The following is a 19,287-nucleotide window of genomic DNA, read 5'->3' as shown; positions in this document are numbered from 1 at the left end:
ACCAGATCTCATGAGAACTCACTCACTATCACAAAAACAGCAAGGGGGAAATCCGCTCCCATGATCCAATCACCTCCTACCAGGGCCCTCCTCCTACATTGAGAATTACAATTTGACATGAGGTTTGGGTGGGGACACAAATCCAAACCATATCAGTGATCCCTGAAGGTGGACTTCTCAGGGCCCTATCATGACAAAATGTGGACTCCTGCAAACTGCTCTGTTGTGCTCCTCCACAACTCTGCCTGGAGAGTGTGTGGAGACATCAAGCCCACTCACTCCTGCTGTGTTCTTGATGTGCAATCTGACTTGCCTCTCCGAATTGAGAACGTCTACTACAGAGGCCTTAAGTTACTCTCAAACATAATATACTTGTCATGAGTCTAATAATGATAATCCTTCTATCCAGCCCTTTATTCCTTATGTAGCACTTCCATGTCCACTAGCTTTTTTTTTTCTTTGGAGATGGAGTTTTGCTTTTGTCCCCAGGCTGGAGGGCAATGGTGCCATCTCAGCTCACTGCAACATCTGCCTCCTGAGTTCAAGCCATTCTCCTGCCTCAGCTTTCCGAGTAGCTGGAACTACAGGCACCTGCCACCACGCCCAGCTAATTTTTGTATTTTTGGCAGATACGAGGTTTTGTCATGTTGGCCAGGCTGGTCTTGAACTTCTGACCTCCAGTGATCCACCTGCCTAAGCTTCCCAAAGTGCTGGGATTACAGGTGTGAGCCATGGCACCTGGCCTCCACTAGCTCTTTTGATCCTGAAAACAACTCTGGGGTTTGGATAGAGCAGTCATCCTTGCCTCGTTTATAGTTGAGGGAATTAGCCTGAAACCACACAGTGACATCATCAAGACTGGAATCCATGGCTCCCTGTTCACAGGCCAGTCACCTTTCCATCGTATCGTGTGGGCTGTCCATTGCTCCACTGCAGTGCACTGGATTTGATTGAAATTAATCTTTCTGAGTAAAGATCCTGCAGGAAACTGAAAATACCAGCTTCTTTTCTTTTGGAATGCCTAGGGGGAAAAATACCTATTTGCTTTAGTAATTTTCTTCCATGTATTCAGTTTTGTATTAACCATATTAAGTTTAAATTGATCCTAAGATAGTGGAAGGATTGTTTTTACTTCAGTAATAAATATGATGCATATGGGATAGTAAACTCTCTATCATTCCATGCATTCAAAAAACATCTATATATACTCCAACGTTCTGTCTGGAGGCTCATTCTGGACCATGGAGTAGGGAGGGGATCCCAAGGGTGAATAGAATTCTCCCTGGGCTTAGGAGACAGAGGTTGGAGTTCAGGCAACTGAAAGTTGTGGGGGCAGAGTACAAGAATGGAAAGATAAAATAAAAAGCAGAAAGAAAGAGCTACAGAAACTTACCTGGCTGTTGCCTTGAGACTTTCTTGAATTATAAAGTGTGCACGTGTAGGATGAAGCTCCATGAGGTAGAGCAAAGAGAGGTCAGAGTTATGAGCTGAATGGTTCTCAGGGTTCACACACTCCTAGAAATTATGCAAAGTCACCATTAGCCAGAGTAAAGAGTCCTGCTTCACCACTCAGGGAACCCAGTAGAAACCCCCAGGTGGGTCACATCTTAGAAGTAGGGCTACACTATCCTTGATATAAAGGCAACTCTAGATCCACCATAACAAAACTTCAAAAGAAGCCTCGAAAGGAACAGAAAGTAACTTTATTAGAACAATGCCCTATACCTTTTGGGGGGCTGAGGGAGTCTTGCTCTGTCACCCAAGCTGGAGTGTAGTGGCACAGTCATGACTCACTGCAGCCTCAACCTCCTGGGCTCGAGTGATCCTCCTGTCTCAGCCTCCAAAGTAGCTGGGACCACAGGCACATGCTACCATGCTCAGCTAATTGGTTTGTTGTTGTTTTGGAGAGATGGGGTCTCACTTTGTTGCCCAGGTTGACCTCAAACTCCTGGACTCAAGCGATCCTCCCTCCTTAGCCTCTCAAAATGCTGGGATTACAGTTGTGAGCCACCACGGCCAGGCTTGCCCTGTACTAAAAAGAAACAAAATCCAGATACTCACTAAATAAAAGTACAATTTGCAGCATCCAATTCAGTATTATTAGACTTGCCAAGAAATAGAAAAATTGACTCACAATTTAGGAGAAAAATCAGTCAATATAAACAGACCTAGAAATAATAGAAATAATGAAAGTGGCAGCAGAAGATGTAAAGACAGTTATTATAATTATGCTTAAATGCTTAAAGGAAAACATGAGTGTAGTAAGGAGAGGAGTGGGAGATATACAAAGGAACCACATGGAAGGTCCTAGAGATTAAAAATACAATATCTGAAAAAACATTCACTGTGTGGGAAAAAAAATTCACATACTAGACCATGCAGAAAAAAAGGTTAGTGAACTAGAATGCATAGCAATAGACAGCACAGAACTATGCAAAATAAAAAAAAGACAACTGAAAATAAATCAACAGGTTCTTAGTGACCTGTGGGATAATGTCAAGTAGTCTAGCACACATGTGATGGGAGTACCAGAAGGAGAAAATGGGGAACAGAAAAATATATTTGAAGAAATAATGGCCTCCAAAATTTCCAAATCTGATTAAATCTATATACCCATAAGTTTAACAAGCTCAGCGAACCCCAAAAGGGTTAAATACAAAGAAAACCACATCAAATTCCTGAAAACCAGTGATAAAGGAAAAAAATCTTAGGAGCAATCAGAAGAAAAAACAGCATATTACTCAGGGGAACAAATATAAATCAGTCACAGATTTCTCACTAGAAACTATGAAAGCCAGAACAATGAAATGACATCTTTAACATGCTGAAAGAAAGTAACTGTGAACTTCAAATTGCTCATCAAAAATAGCTTGCAAAAATAAAGGCAAAGAAAAATCTTTTGTCAGAAAAAAGTTCGTATGACATAATAGCACAAAACATATGTAGGGAGTGGAAGTAAACTCCTACATATTGTTGTAAACTTTTTGCATCATTATTGAGGAGGTTCTAGGTAAACAGAGCAGCCAGTGTGAACATTTTCAGATGTCAGTCACCTCACATCAATCCTATGCTCAAAGCCCTCCAACAGTGTTCCACCTCACAGTAAACGCTAAAGTCCCTACCGTAGCCTGTGAGGTTGGGCACAATCTGACCCTCCCCTCTCAAATTCTCACCACCACTGTGACCTCAATTATGAATAGATTAGCAAAAATACATGTTTATATCTTTTAAAAATAAAATTTCACCAAGAATTTTTGGTTATTTTTTCTCTGGAAATTATGAAATACGTCTTCTTAAAATGTAAGGCCCATAAGTCAATGCCATCATCTCCCTTGTCTAGAATTCACTCCAGCATGGCAGGGAATTTCTCTCAAGTTCCCATCATTTCTGCCTTGGCCGTGTAGTCCTTTCTCCAATATTACAATTGAGCCCAGAGCAGAAGTTCCTGCTCATGTTGCCTTAATTTCAGAATGATTTAAAAAATGGTAGCTAAATAGCCTTTCATGAACCACAATCTGTGCTAAGGGCTTTTGACCAAGGGGAGCATATGGGTTACACTGGAGCTTTAACTGTTTCTAATGGATGAATAAAATCCTTACTCTTCTTCTTCTGAGTCACTGCATTCTCCACTGTTCCATTTCCTCCGCTGTATTAGGTTTCAGACCAGGGACTCTTCAGCTTGTCACTAGGGCCCTTTTCCCCTCACCAACTTATTTTCCAAGCCTTGCCTCCCTTTCCTTGCATATCAGCTAAATGGACCTAGTGACTAAGCCTTGGGCAAAGCCTACCAGTCCTCATCCACACCTCTGCTCATGATTTCCCTGCAGCCAGGGTTATTTTTATCCTGTAAAGACCCACCACCTAAAGAACCATATTTCTGTAGTTGAAAGCCATACAACCTATTTTCAGCCATGGATATCTATGAGGGTAAGTAAGAAAAACCAGCCACACTGTGCTTGAGCAGACTTCCAGCAGCTGCCTGGGGTGATCTTAACTTGTCCCAAATTTACAATTTATAATAGGCAACTATCATTTCTACAGAAGAAAAATAGAAAAATATTTAATGTTGAAGTGTAAATATGCCAAGGTTTGACGAGAGTTAATCACAAGTTTCCATAAGACTAGGGCTTATCTTCCATCCCAACCTCTTTTTTAACCTATATTTACTCAGTAACTCCCAAGTTAGTATCAACTGTGCAGGCATGATAAAGAAATGCCTGTAACATTCTAGGAGATTTGCTGGCTCCTTGTCCTCCTTCAGCTATTAATAAATAACAAATTAATGTATGAACTGCTAAAAATTATTCAGCAGGATTGACTTCCCATGTAGTTGTTGGAGTATATTTAAGGGTAGTTTAACAAATTGGGACAGTGGGGAAGAAGTAGCTGTATTAGTCCATTTTCATACTTCCATGAAGACATACCTGAGACTGGGTAACTTATAAAGAAAAAGAGATTTAATGGACTCACAATTCCACCTAGCTGGGAGGCCTCACAATAATGAAGGAAGGCAAAGGAGGAGCAAAGGCATGTTTTACATGGTGGCAGGCAAGAGAGGGTGTGCCGGGAAACTGCCCTTTATAAAACCATCAGATCTTGTGAGACTTATTCGCTATCACAAGAACAGCACAGGAAAGACCTGCTCCCATGATTTAATTATCTCCCACCAAGTTCCTCCCATGACATGTGGGGATTATGGGAGCTACAATTCAAGATGACCATATCATTCCACCTCTGTCCCCTCCCAAATCTCATGTCCTCACATTTCAAAACCAATCATGCCTTCCCAATAGTCCCCCAAAGTCCTAACTCTTCTCAGCATTAACTCAGAAGTCCACAGTCCAAAGTCTTATCTGAGACAAGACAAGTCCCTTCTACCTATGAGCCTGTGAAATCAAAAGCAAGTTAGTTACTTCCTAGATATAATGGGGGTACAGGCATTGGGTAAATATATCTGTTCCAAATGGGAGAAACTGGCCAAAACAAAGGGGATACAGACCCCACACAAGTGCAGAATACAGCAGGGCAGTCAAATCCTAAAGCTCCAAAACGATCTCCTTTGACTCTATGTCTCACATCCAGGTCATGCTGATGCCAGAGCTGGGTTTCCATGGTCTTGGGCAGCTCTGCCCTTGTGGCTTTTTGCCTCCCTCTCTGCTGATTTCATGGGCTGCAGCTTTTCCAGGCACACAGTGCAAGCTGTTGGTGATCTGTGGCAGGCCAATTCTCCCTGCCAGTCACACAGACAGGGTTCCATAGCACTCCAGTTATACAGGCAAACTTCCACAGCATCTGCCTTAACGGTAAGTTAATAATTAAACCTAGGGAAACTGATGCCCGGACATCAAAGCCAGAAATGAAACATATGTTTCAGGAGAGCCTTGCTCCCGCTTCTCCTGAAGCCTGGAACGAGTAAAGATAATGGAAATAGCCTTACATTCCCTGTACCAGGACCCATCTTGGGGTGAGTCAAGATAACAAAGACAGCCCTACATTCCTCATACCAAGACCCATCTTGGGTCAAATAAATTTACTGGGGGTCTGAAGCAACTCTCTAGACACAAATCGTAGGTAAGATTAAGACAGAAGTAATCACTCCAGTATCAGGGCCCTCATTAAGCAGACTTAGGAGACATTTCTTAATCACCATGATACCAGGGACCTCATGGATTAAGTAGATTTAGAGGACATTTCTGGTCTCTGACCTTGTAGTTAAAACAAAATTAATCACCTATAAACTTAGGCGAATATGGTACTGCACACAGGCATACAATCTAAACATGTGTAAGCACTGGAAAAACTTTACAATCCTCAGTTGGTCTAACAAATTATCTCTGAGCTTCTCCCTGTATCCAGTTACAGAAGCAAACTCTCTTCTTTCCCAATTCATATGCATCTCATTATTGGGTCCTGAGAACATGCAGCTGGACCTGGTTCAGTCCGGGAACAGATCTATCATTCTGGGTCTAAACATGGTGGTCATCTTCTCACAGCTCCACTAGGCAGTGCCCCAGTGGGGACTCTGTGTAGGGGCTCCCACCCCACATTTCCCTTTCACACTGCCCTAGCAGAGGTTCTCCATGAGAGCTCCACCCCTGCAGCACACCTCTACCTGGACATCCAGGTATTTCCATACATCCTCTGAAATTGAGGCAGAAGTTCCCAAACCTCAATTCTTGACTTCTGTGCACCTGAAGGCCTAACACCATGTGTAAGCTGCCAAGGTCTGGGGTTTGCGCCCTCTGAAGCAATAGCCTGAGCTCTATGTTGGCCCCTTTTAGCCATGGCTGGGATGCAGGGCATCAAGTCCTGAGACTGCACAAAGCAACAAGACCCTGGTCCAGTCCACAAAAACATTTTTTTTGCCTAGGCCTCCTCGCTTGTGATGGGAGGTGCTGCTGTGAAGACTTCTGACATACCCTGGAGAGATTTTCTCCATTGTCTTTGTGATTAACATTTGGCTTCTCATTACTTATGCAAATTTTTGTAGCCAGCTTGAATTTCACTTCAAAAAATGGGTTTTTCTTTTCTATTGCATCATCAGGCTGCAAATTTTCCAAACTTTTGTGCTCTGCTTCCCTTTTAAATATAAGTGCTAATTCCAAACCATATTTTTGTGAATACATAAAACTGAATGCTTTTAACAGCACCCAGGTGACCTCTGAAATGCTTTGCTGCTTAGAAACTTCTTCTGCCAGATACCCTAAATCATCTCTCTCAAGTTCAAAGTTCCACAGATCTTTAGGGCGGGGGCAAAATGCCACCAGTCTCTTTGTGAAAGCATAGCAAGAGTCACCTTTATTTCAGTTCCCAACAAGTTCATCATCTCCATCTGTGACCACTTAAGCCTGGATTTCATTGTCCATATCACTATCAGCATTTTCTCTAGGAAGTTCCAAACTTTCTCACATTTTCCTATCTTCTTCTGAGCCCTCCAAATTGTTCCAACCTCTGCCTGTTACCCAGTTCTAGGGTTGCTTCCACATTTTCAGGTATCCCAATAGCAGTACCCCACTCTACCTGTACCAATTTACTGTATTAGTCCATTTTCATACTGCTATGAAGAAATATCCAAGGTTGGATAATTTATAAAGAAAAAAAGTTTCATGGACTCACAGTTCCACGTGGCTGAGGAGGCCTCACAATTATGGTGGAAGGCAAAGGAGGAACAAAGGCACATTTTACATGGTGGCAGGCAAGAGCACACGTGCAGGGGAACTGCCCTTTATAAAACCATCAGATGTCATGAGACTTATTCACTATTATGAGAAGAGCATGGGAAAAATCCCACCCCCATGATTCAATTACCTACTACTGTGTCCCTCCTATGACACGTGGGGATTGTGGGAGCTACAATTCAAGATGAGATTTGTGTGGGGACACAGCCAAACCTTATTAGTAGCATTACTGGATTGCAAATACAGTAGTAGGACAAGGGTTAGCACCAGTCAAATAGGGAGACTGGGTTGGGGGAGATTTGAAAATTTACCTCGTAGGAAGAGAATAATGTGCAAGATTAGGCAGGAAGAGGGTGAAGGAGGGAGTAGAGGGAGCCTTGCATGAGAGGCTGATATTCAAATACCTCCCAACAAGTTCCCAGCTTTTCCTATGGGGAAGACAGAACAGAGATAAGCTAATTCCTCTGCAAACCAGGGAACTGTCCTGGCTTCGGCCATAGAAGGGCACAGTTGGGGTTCATCCTTCCCCTTGTTCAATAGCTAATGTAACCACTGATTATGTTTAGAGTCAGAATACAGTTAAATCCAATTACATTTCAAACTATAGTTCCGTATTACTATTTTACTACCATGCTTGATGCTCAGGCAGTATTTCTTTTAGAGTTTTTCCTGAGCATTTTCCAGATTTCTTATGGATATTATCAATTCTATTGGAATTTCAGAGTTAACTTTTCTGAAAACTAAAAAAATATATAGAGAGAGTTTGACTTTAGAGATTCTTATATTTTCTCTAAGATGGAAAAAATGTATCTCAATTTTTCCAGAAAATAGTTGAAAATAAATCCATTTGAATAAAGCCCACATTGGCCTGTCTAAGGTGGAGGAGCTCATAGAAGGACAAAGATCACTTGTCACAGTTATCACTGACACTTTCTTTCTTTTTTTTTTTTTTTGAGATGGAGTCTCGCTCTGTCCCCCAGGCTGGAGTGCAGTGGCGCCATCTTGGCTCACTGCAAGCTCCACCTCCCAGGTTCACACCATTCTCCTGCCTCAGCCTCCCGAGTAGCTGGGACTACAGACGCCCGCCACCACGCCCAGCTTATTTTTTTTTTTTTTTTGTATTTTTAGTAAAGACAGGGTTTCACCATGTTAGCCAGGATGGTCTCGATCTCCTGACCTCATGATTCACCCACCTCGGCCTCCCAAAGTGCTGGGATTACAGATGTGAGCCACTGCGCCTGGCCTATCACCGACACTTTCAAAGTTTCTCAGATCCTCTGCACATAACTGAACTGGTTCACTTTGATTCCTCAAGTCAGTTTGCTCAAGGGAATGCCGGGCAGAGCAGCCTTTTGGCCAGCTTGTAAATTTACACACAAACAAAAACAACACTCACTCTTTCCAAATAGTCTGAGGTTTTTTTCTTTCCTCTTGAGCCCTCTTTTCTCTTTCTCTTTTAATTCCTGTTTTGGTTCAGTGACAACCATCTAATAACTCCGTTATGCATGTCTGTTTTATTTTTGACAAATTATAAAGCATGAATTTAATTAAAGCCTTCTGGAATCTCTGAGTAAGAGCAGTAATGTAGCAAACTAAACATTTCTATTAGTCTTCAGGGGGTGCCCTCACTGGTTTTAGTAATTGTTTCACAGTCATCCTTTGCTCCTATACAAATGCATACACATTGTTCAATCTGCTTTCTGTCTAACTTTATATTTAAGCACATATCTGGAATACACAGCTGAATAGTAAAGAAAGTAGTTAATTAGCCGGGGTGGTGGCACATGCCTGGAGTCCCAGCTACCAGGGAGACTGAGGTGGGAGAATTGATTGAGCCCAGGAGGTCGAAGCTGCAGTGAGCTGTGATCACACTATTGCTCTCCAGCCTGGATGACAGAGCAAGATGCTGTCTCAAAACAAAACAGATAAAAATAAAAAAAGAAAGTAGCTAAATTTCACAGCACCTAATGTAAGTAACATGTGTTATTTAAAAATATTCCAACATAGGCTGGGCGCGGTGGCTCAAGCCTGTAATCCCAGCACTTTGGGAGGCCGAGATGGGTGGATCACGAGGTCAGGAGATCGAGACCATCCTGGCTAACACAGTGAAACCCCGTCTCTACTAACAAAATACAAAAAAACTAGCCGGGCTTGGTGACGGGCGCTTATAGTCCCAGCTACTTGGGAGGCTGAGGCAGGAGAATGGCGTAAGCCCAGGAGGCAGAGCTTGAAGTGAGCTGAGATCCGGCCACTGCACTCCAGCCTGGGCGACAGAGCGAGACTCCGTCTCAAAAAAAAAAAAAAAACAAAAAAACTTCCAACATAATATTTTTTACAAATTCCAATTTTATTTCTAGCTGGACCTGAAATACTACTCTTTTATTAAATGCGTTGGATTGACATTTCGCTCTTATTGTCCCACCTGAATTCAGGAATTAAGATGTATAATTTTTCATTTACACTAATCAAGTTGTCACCCCTGTGAAAATGACTATTACAGAGAAGACATTTTCTAAATATTGCCAAAGGTAAGTGGGTTATTTTGTAGATAATCTTGAGGTTAGGTTAAGGCACTCTGATAATATATAAAAAGAAAGCAACTGTAAAAATATTTTCATAGGAAGTACATTTATGCCAAAGCTGAATGGAGGAAGGTCAGGGTCAGAGAACTGGATCATCACACGGCCCCGACTACAAATGGGGCTGTAGATGTCTAAATTCCAGAAATGAGCATGACTGGCCAGTGGGCATAGGGGACACAGTGGTCAAAAGCAGAGAACCTGAAACCTGTTTGCCTGGATTCAAATATCAGCACAGGCCTTACCGGAGCCTCTCAGGTGAGGTACAAAAACTCCTTGTGCTCAGTTTCCTCATTTTTATTTTTAACCATAAAATCAGAGCAGTATGGAGGGAAGTTGGGGTGTTGGTGTCTTTTTGTGGGAGACGTCAGGGGAGTGCTCTTGACCTTGTCTTTCATTAGGAAAGGAAGTATCCCAGCACCTGATGAGCACAGGTGTGTCTGCAAACTTCTCCTGTTTGGGGTAGGAGCTTTGGAAATAGTCAGGAAGCCGACACAGAGGCTGCAACATCCCATGTGCTCACCACAGCATGTGAACGTTCCTTTCTGAGGTCCCAGCTGTGGAACTGGCTCACCCTGATCCTTGGTGTGCAGCTGCTGGCAGAGCTGGTGTGCTGATGGGCCAGCGTGCTGGGACCAACAGGCCAAGCTGGCAGCTGGGCTCTGGTCTAGTTCCCCAGACATCTGGTGCCTCCTCTTGAGATCTGTCAAGGGAGGGATAGTGGAGCAGTGTGGCTGCTGTGGTGGAAGCAGCTCCTCCCTGGCCACTCGGTGCCTGAGCGTGGTGAACCTGTTGCTCCAGATGGCTTGTTTGTGCTGTTCAACATTTAAGATCATTGAGAGCTCATGCTTCTGTCTGGATCACTAGACACAATGCACCTGGATGACAAAACAGTCTCCTCTCTGCTCTATGAGGCTCTGAAGTCAAAAGCAAAGCACATTCTGGTGTGTAAGCTGAGGTGACATGGTAGGTTGATAAGGAAAATTTCCAGGATGGCCACTCTTAAAAGGCAAGCATCTGAGTTACTCTTTCATTGGCTCCCGTTTTCTATAAATGGAGCCAGCCATATGGCTCCAGGGTCACCGGGCTCTGTGGATTTGGAAGAGGTGAGATGGCATTCATCCTACAGAGGTTTATTAGGCATAAACCATGGGCTAGACCCCATGCTAGGAATTGTTGGGGACATGTATCATCCCCTTACATGAACTCACAGTTTCGTGAGGGAGACAGGCACCAAAAAAGCCTGCACACGTGGCAGATGGTGAGGGAGTATGGCGCCATCAGAGTTGTCCTCCAGCTGTCAGTTGTCAGCACCTGTGCAGATGGTGCCAGGTTCATCTTATTTACCTTTTTGAATTATTTAAGCAGTTTTAGGATATTGATGTGTTCAAATTTTATCTCCCAAAGTAAGCTGGGTCCAGCTTCCATTATTGGGTGTTCAACCTCTACCAGTACCTGCTGGTTCTAGGATTAAACTATTTGGCCTTGTTTCAGTTGAGCTTTGTTTGTAAATGGTACAAGGGTGGATATGGGTGGTGGCTCCATGGTTTTATGTTTTGCTGCCTGACCAGGTAAGGAAAGAGGATGGATTACAGCAGCATGGTCACAAATGGGTTTCTAAATACAGGAGCAGCCCTCATCAATTTGGGTCAACTCATTTCATTTTTAAAGTACGAATATTCTTTTAAAGGATTAAGCCCTATTCATAATAGTAAGTCACTGCCAGTAAGTCATCATTAGCTCCTCTCAGAGAGTGCATACACAGACTTCGAGATTTGGAGATTTGAAGTAGAGGCATTGGGAGATGAGATGGCCAGTAGTTCAGCAGTGAAATATATTGAAAATATATTCCAGATAGAGGAAGTCATAAAAAGCTGGGGTAGAGATTCACCAAACCATTTACAACAGTAATGCTAGCTTTGTTCCCTCCTCTCTCACACAGCCAACTTGGGTGATTTAGCCAATCCTGTCCTTCCCTTAGCACTCCCTAAAATTACACCAATGAATTTTAGGGAGCAGTAAGGGAAGGATAGGATTGGCTAAATCACCCAAACACACATCCTAGGAAGAGTTCAGAAGGAAGAGAAAGGAGTGAGCATTAATCATTTCAATCTGATTAATCTGCATAAAGAAAAAGGAAGTGTTGGATGAGGGAAAAAGTTGGGATTTCAGCAAGTCAATCTTTGTCAAACTATCTTTAATTTCCAAGTCACTGCAAATAAATACTTTTGTAAAACACAAAAAACCAAATTCCTAGGAAAAACAAAAGAAAATAAAGATACACAAAATACAAGCCCAGATTTTTATTAATAGACTCAGTAGAATCTACTTAGTAATAAGTTCAACATAAAATTATGCTTCAATAAATATAATCAGCACAGACATAACATTAGAAAAAAGGAAGAATTACAAAAATTATACACATGTATTGAAAGCATGCATTTTTACGGGTAATTAGTCTATATACTCGTAACTTTTGGTTGTGTCACCAATGTAGCTAGATAAAATGTAATGAGTGAAAGATGATTCTCCGTATGAAATGTCCGCATGCACCCTCTGAATAAACACCATGTACGTTAATACATGAAGTCTTTAGAGTGACAGATGAGCTTACTTCTTGTGTGTTAGTCTCACCTGAATTAGATTACTAACAGCGCCATTTGTAAAAGACAAGATTTCTGTTTCGCTCCATATTTTGTTTTAATAACATTAGCAGTAGAGAAAGCATGTCACAGAGGAATGTTGACCAAAATTTCAATTTAAAATGTTTAAATTTTAAAGGAATTTCAGTGAATTCAGGATATTTATTTTGAATTCTTTCCAAAATGAAGCAAGTGATACTATATTGTATTTTCAAAATTAATCTTCAATCCTTCATCAGTAGCCAGTTCCAACAAATTTGTCCTGTAAAGTTAGAATTGAATTTAAATTATCTTTTGATGAAAGAAATTATTCCTGATCTATGACTTTCTTCTGAGAAGTTCTTTCGATGAAAAATTAAATTCAGGGCTGGGCACAATGGCTTATGCCTATGATACCAACGCTTTGGGAGGCCGAGGCAGGAGGATCACTTAAAGCCAGGAGTTCAAGATCAGTCTGGGCAGCATAGTGAGACTCCCCATCTCTACAAAAATAAAAAATTACCAGGGTGTGGTGGTACAGGCCTATAGTCCCAGCTACTCAGAAGGCTAAGGCAGGAGGATTGCTTGAGCCCAAGAGTTCAAGGCTGCAGTGAGCTATGATCATGCCACTGTGTTTCAGCCTTCCAGCCTAAGGAACAGAGCGAGACTTTGTCTCAAAAAAATAATTCGATGCATTATATCGAATGTGTAAAAAGTGTGATGATAACTTTTTACAACTATGCAATATCAAGAGCATCACCTACATAAATTATCATTGAGGTTAGCTCATGCCCGTTCTAACAATCTGTAGAAGCTCTGCTCCTCCGCGCTTCCAACTTTCTCTTTTGCCCTCTATCCTATCTGAAATTGAGAAGCATGTTGCACTCCTTCCTTGAGTGGATGTATTAATGAAATGGCTCCATTGTCTGGGGAATTACCCATGGTTCTTTGTCTCACACGGAGAAAGAATTCAGGACACGGACACACGAGGAGTGGGTTTAGGGGTGGAAAGTTTAATATACAAAAAAGAAGAAAAAGAAAGCTTCCTCAGGCTGAGAAAGCGGGTCGTCCAAGATAAAGTCTATGGTTTGGGGCGGAACACAATCGATTTTATACAGAGGCTTAAGGAGGCAGTGATAGATTTACACAGAGCCCAGGAGATTGGTTTGACCAGGTGTGCCCTTTACATAGCCCGAGAAAAGACTGGTCCTCCCACCCTAATCTTTATTATGCAAATGTGGCTTCTACCTGGCGGTTGCCATGACACCCACAGGTTTTACCTGGACAGTTCCATGACACTCGCACACATGGTGACAAGGAAAAGAGAGTGGAAAATGCCATATTGAATGTACCTGGATGCAGGTACAGCTGCCAGCATTGACATATGAAAGCTCCTGGTTTGTATATCTATGCTTGCCGCCTGAAAGGTCAGGCTGCTTTCTGTTAGAGAAGAAATGGTTTGGGAGCTGCTTTTTATTAAAGGAATATTCCACCAAGAACTCTTTTATTATTATTATTATTATTATTATACTTTAAGTTCTAGGGTACATGTGCACAACGTGCAGGTTTGTTACATATGTATACGTGTGCCATGTTGCTGTGCTGCACCCATCAACTCGTCAGCACCCATCAACTCGTCATTTACATCAGGTATAACTCCCAATGCAATCCCTCCCCCCTCCCCCCTCCCCACAATAGGCCCCAGTGTGTGATGTTCCCCTTCCCGAATCCAAGTGATCTCATTGTTCAATTCCCATCTATGAGTGAGAACATGCAGTGTTTGGTTTTCTGTTCTTGTGATAGTTTGCTGAGAATGATGGTTTCCAGCTGCATCCATGTCCCTACAAAGGACACAAACTCATCCTTTTTTATGGATGCATAGTATTCCATGTTGTACATGTGCCACATTTTCTTTTTTTTTATTTATTATTATTATACTTTAAGTTCTAGGGTACATGTGCATAACGTGCAGGTTTGTTACATATGTACACTTGTGCCATGTTGCTGTGCTGCACCCATCAACTCGTCAGCACCCATCAACTCGTCATTTACATCAGGTATAACTCCCAATGCAATCCCTCCCCCCTCCCCCCTCCCCATGATAGGCCCTGGTGTGTGATGTTCCCCTTCCCGAGTCCAAGTGATCTCATTGTTCAGTTCCCACCTATGAGTGAGAACATGTGGTGTTTGGTTTTCTGTTCTTGCAATAGTTTGCTGAGAATGAGGGTCTCCAGCTGCATCCATGTCCCTACAAAGGACACAAACTCATCCTTTTTTATGGCTGCATAGTATTCCATGGTGTACATGTGCCACATTTTCTTAATCCAGTCTGTCACTGATGGGCATTTGGGTTGGTTCCAAGTCTTTGTTATTGTGAATAGTGCTGCAATGAACATACATGTATGTGCATGTGTCTTTATAGCAGCATGACTTATAATCCTTTGGGTATATACCCAGTAATGGGATGACTGGGTCATATGGTATTTCTAGTTCTAGATCCTTAAGGAATTGCCATACTGTTTTCCACAATGGTTGAACTAGTTTACAATCCCACCAACAGTGTAAAAGTGTTCCTATTTCTCCACATCCTCTCCAGCACCTGTTGTTTCCTGACTTTTTAATGATTGCCATTCTAACTGGTGTGAGATGGTATCTCATTGTGGTTTTGATTTGCATTTCTCTGATGGCCAGTGATGATGAGCATTTTTTCACGTGTCTGTTGGCTGTATGAATGTCTTCTTTTGAGAAATGTCTGTTCATATCTTTTGTCCACTTTTTGGTGGGGTTGTTTTTTTCTTGTAAATTTGTTTGAGTTCTTTGTAGGTCCACCAAGAACTCTTGTACCCTTTCTAACTGCCTAAAAATAATTTCTTAATAGCTCCTGTATTATTAAGACAATTAAAAATAATATCAGACAAATGAACAAGTCTGAAGGTCCAATTTACATATTTTAAAAGTGGGATTGAACTTGTTTCTTATGTTGCAGGAGGAGCTCTAAGCATTCATTCTGAAGTTCTGACATTCTCAACAGAACTTTGTTCTTTGAAATATCTCAACAGCCAATAATAATAGTTATTTGTGATCAGCTGTCATGGTTTCACACAATAAAAAGAATAATCTTGAATTTAACACATTTTACTATTTGTACTATGTCACTTCAGTTGAGCTGACTTGTTTTCATAGCAAGCGTTTCTCCGTGAAAGCAGTGGTGCATTATTTTACATTCTGGTACAACTGCTTAATCTGACAACTCCAGAATGTTTTCCTGTCATTGCAACTTCACCATCAGAACACATGTCTACACAAAACCTAAAATCCAAACCCTTTGCTGTAATTCTTTTCATGCGGTTCTTCCTACCTGTATACTATTCAGAACTCGTTGTGTTTGTTGGCAATAAGGGATTCTCCACATCAACACAGTGTTCAAATTATAGTGAAAGAATTGCCATGTTAATAATATCTGTGCATTCATCAAGTTGCAATAAACAATGCTTTGCTAGTTTCACTTGTTCTGTAAGGTGGTTTTTCATAACAGCCAGTTCTTGAATCCTTTGAGCTACATGTCACTGGGAAGTGGTTCTTGAGCTATTTATTCTCTTTGCCTCAGATTCACTCAACATTTTAAACAAACATCTTTGATGCAGTTTTCCACTTAACATATACCTACGTGTGTGTGTGTATATGTATCCTTTTGATCAGTGTTTCAAAGTATTACTTTGTAAGATGTGCTTGAGACACTCATGTCATATGTAAAATATTAAATGTTTCTTCTGTCAGCTTTTATACTACTCAATATTCCTTCTCTCTCTCTCTGTTTTTGTTTGTTTGTTTTTTGAGAAACGGAGTCTCACTCTGTTGCCCAGGCTGGAGTGCAGTGGTGCAATCTTGGCTCACTGAAACATCCATCTCCCAGATTCAAGTGATTCTCCTGCCCCAACTTCCCGAGTAGCTGGGACTATAGGCGTGCACCACCGCATCCAGCTAATCTTTGTATTTTTTAGTAGAGACGGGGTTTCACTATATGTTGGCCAGGCTGGTCTCAAACTCCTGACCTCGAGTGATCTGCCTGCCTCAGAATAATCCTTCTCTTAAAGAGTTATTTCAGTTTTGACTCTTAATTCCTTATGGTTAATTGTAAATGCCATTAGGCTTTGATGACTTCATTGTTTCACTAGCCAGGACCTCTCTGCAAATAACACACTGTGGTTTGAGCCTTTCATCAATCACAGCCACAGACCCAGTCTCAATATGGGAGAAATCACACCTCTGAGGAAAACCGAAGCTAATGTTTTTAGTCTTTACTTCTTCGTATCGTTTATGTCATCATCATGAGCTTTACTGTTTCATGTCTACAAGTGCATGCAGAAACCCTGTATCTTCTCTTGACAAAGTAGTCCAGAGAAGCTTGTTTATCAGTCCGTAAATCAGTTTCAAATAAAAAATACAGATTTTACTTCCCTGTTTTAGCTTATAACAGTAAACCAGAAATTTTTTAAATGACTTTGTGAAAATTATAATAATTATAATAAATAACGATTATAAAATAAAATCAATGTTTCCATTTTCTCAGCATTTTATAGTTGTAGGATACATTTGGCGAATATCACATGTTGTGTTGTGGTCCTGCTGTGCAGGAGGCTTACCCTGAGGGCTTGACAACACTAAACTTGTTGATACCCTGCTCCCTGAGAAACCCAGGGCCTGGACAGCCCAGCAATGTTACCATGTCACATTGCTGCAGAGGTTTCTAAGTGCTTACTCTCTGTTTACATACTCCTCATAGACTGGAGTACTACCTCACTTCAGTAGCAATGCTGCCAGTCACTCTACTCTTCCATATGATAAAGCCAGGCCCCAGGGAGGGGGAATGGACAGGAGGGTTCATGGCCCTTGGTCTCCAGAAAACACAGGATGAAGATAACCTACCAGCAAAGCAGAGCACCGTAGGATCCCCAGGATTACGGCTCCAGAGATTTTCAGAAGAGACTCAGAGTGGCTTCTGCCTCTGCCCACTCCACTTTTCCTCAATTGACCTAGGAAATGCAAATTTCTATTAATTAGTTAGTTATAGTGTTATATATATATATTAGTTATACATATATTTTATATATATATTAGTTATATTGACTCTATTAGTATGAATTCTCACTATCCATCCTAATTATTGTACATTACACCCATTTTTCTAGCATTTGGGGATAACTATGCTGATTTGTAATTGTTAAATAGCTATCACATTAACTTTGCTATAAATTTGATTTGATTATAGCACTAAATTCTTTCATATATATATACTCAGTCTTTGTTTTGTTGCTCATTTAGCATAATTATATCTTAAAAAATGAAAAAGGAAGTGTAGTCCTGGTTCCTTTTCTCCCAGCTCGCTTTTGAAAGGGGTAAAGTTCCCTTATCCTCCTCACAGGGCGTGTGGCAGGGGTGTGGCTCATTTCTTCGGGGCCCCACTGCTCAACCCCCTGGCGGGAGCAAACAGGCAGCTCGTGGGGAGCGTTTTTGGGGTCCGACTCCATGGCAGCCTCTAGGGTTCAGTGTTTACGGCTCCCGAAGCCCCAGTGGGCATGTGTTACAGTGTGCGATTTCAGTTTTGCCTTCTGCAGGTGGCTTGTGTTAATCAGCTCAATTAGATCCTCTGTCTTATTACAAAGACACAGGGCTTTCTGTATCCCGGGTTCTTGCCCCTAGTATACCAGAAAAATCGGATCACACGTGTGCTTGGAGGATGGGTGAACGGTTTCATTGAATGTTGGAAGTTGCTCTCAGCGAGGTAGATGGGGAGCAAGAAGGGGGATGGAGTGGGAAGGTGGTCTTCCCCTGGAGTCAGGCCATCCAGTGGCCGGACTCTACTCTGACTGCCCCTGACCAAATTCCACATTGTCCTGCTGTCGTGGCCTGCTGGTGCCTGCTGTCTATCAGTGTGCTCTTCTCCCCCTCTGCTTCTCTCAATGTCCAGCCACTTGTGTCTGTGCCCACTAGGGTCTCAGGGTTTTTATGGGCACAGGATGGGGCATGTGGCAGGCCAGAGTGGTCTTGGAAAATGAAACATTTAGGCACAAAAACAGGAGTGCCTGTCCTCACTTAGGTCCATGGGCAGACTCTAGGGTGGAGCCCCTGCCAGGGACCCCACCCTTTCCAGCACTTCCCTGCCCCACTCCTGTATCACTTTGGCTCAGCTGCCTGGAGTGGAGATGGAGAAAACCAGATTAGATCAGCTTTATTCACCACCTATTTGCTATAGTCAAGAGAACAGGTTGGTTTTGTTTCTTTCACCTTCCTCTTAATTGATGTACAAATATCTTTTGCTTGGGAGCTGGAATGCTGTGTGTTGACCTTTTTATGTTTCGCCTACTACAGATTGGTAACTATTTGACCAGCCTCGTCACCAATTCCAGCTGAAATACAAGGGAAGGAAAGGCCCCAGGAAAAGGGAGTGACAGATTCCAAAAACTAATTCACCCATTTCAAGATTTCTCCAGGCTTCAATCCTGTTCTGTCTTCAACTGTGTGTGAACAAGTAGAAGAAAATGTCAAAGCACATATCCCTGAATGTGAGTTCTGCTCCGTTGTTCTGTCTGATATAAGGCAAAACTGAGTTTTTAAAATAATTTACAAATTTCAGTTGTATGTCTGTTTTGACCATAAGATTTGGTAAATGAGATCACAGCATACTTTACGCTTCTAGTAAAAAGATGGATGACATGTATTCAATTGTTCTTGTTAAGTCCTTAGCAGTAATTTGTCTGCCATTAATGCCAACACACCTGCCATAATGGAAATTAGGTAAAGGGGGAAATGCCATTATAATTCTGAAAGGTGATCTTGAATTTATCCAATAAATAGTTGCCAGTAGTCCCAGGAAATACTCCTCTCTGAAGGATACTGGATCTGAGAAAA

Source organism: Chlorocebus sabaeus, chromosome 14 (assembly GCF_047675955.1).
Source record: "Chlorocebus sabaeus isolate Y175 chromosome 14, mChlSab1.0.hap1, whole genome shotgun sequence".
Taxonomy (NCBI): domain Eukaryota; kingdom Metazoa; phylum Chordata; class Mammalia; order Primates; family Cercopithecidae; genus Chlorocebus; species Chlorocebus sabaeus.
This window is presented reverse-complemented; position numbering follows the sequence as displayed.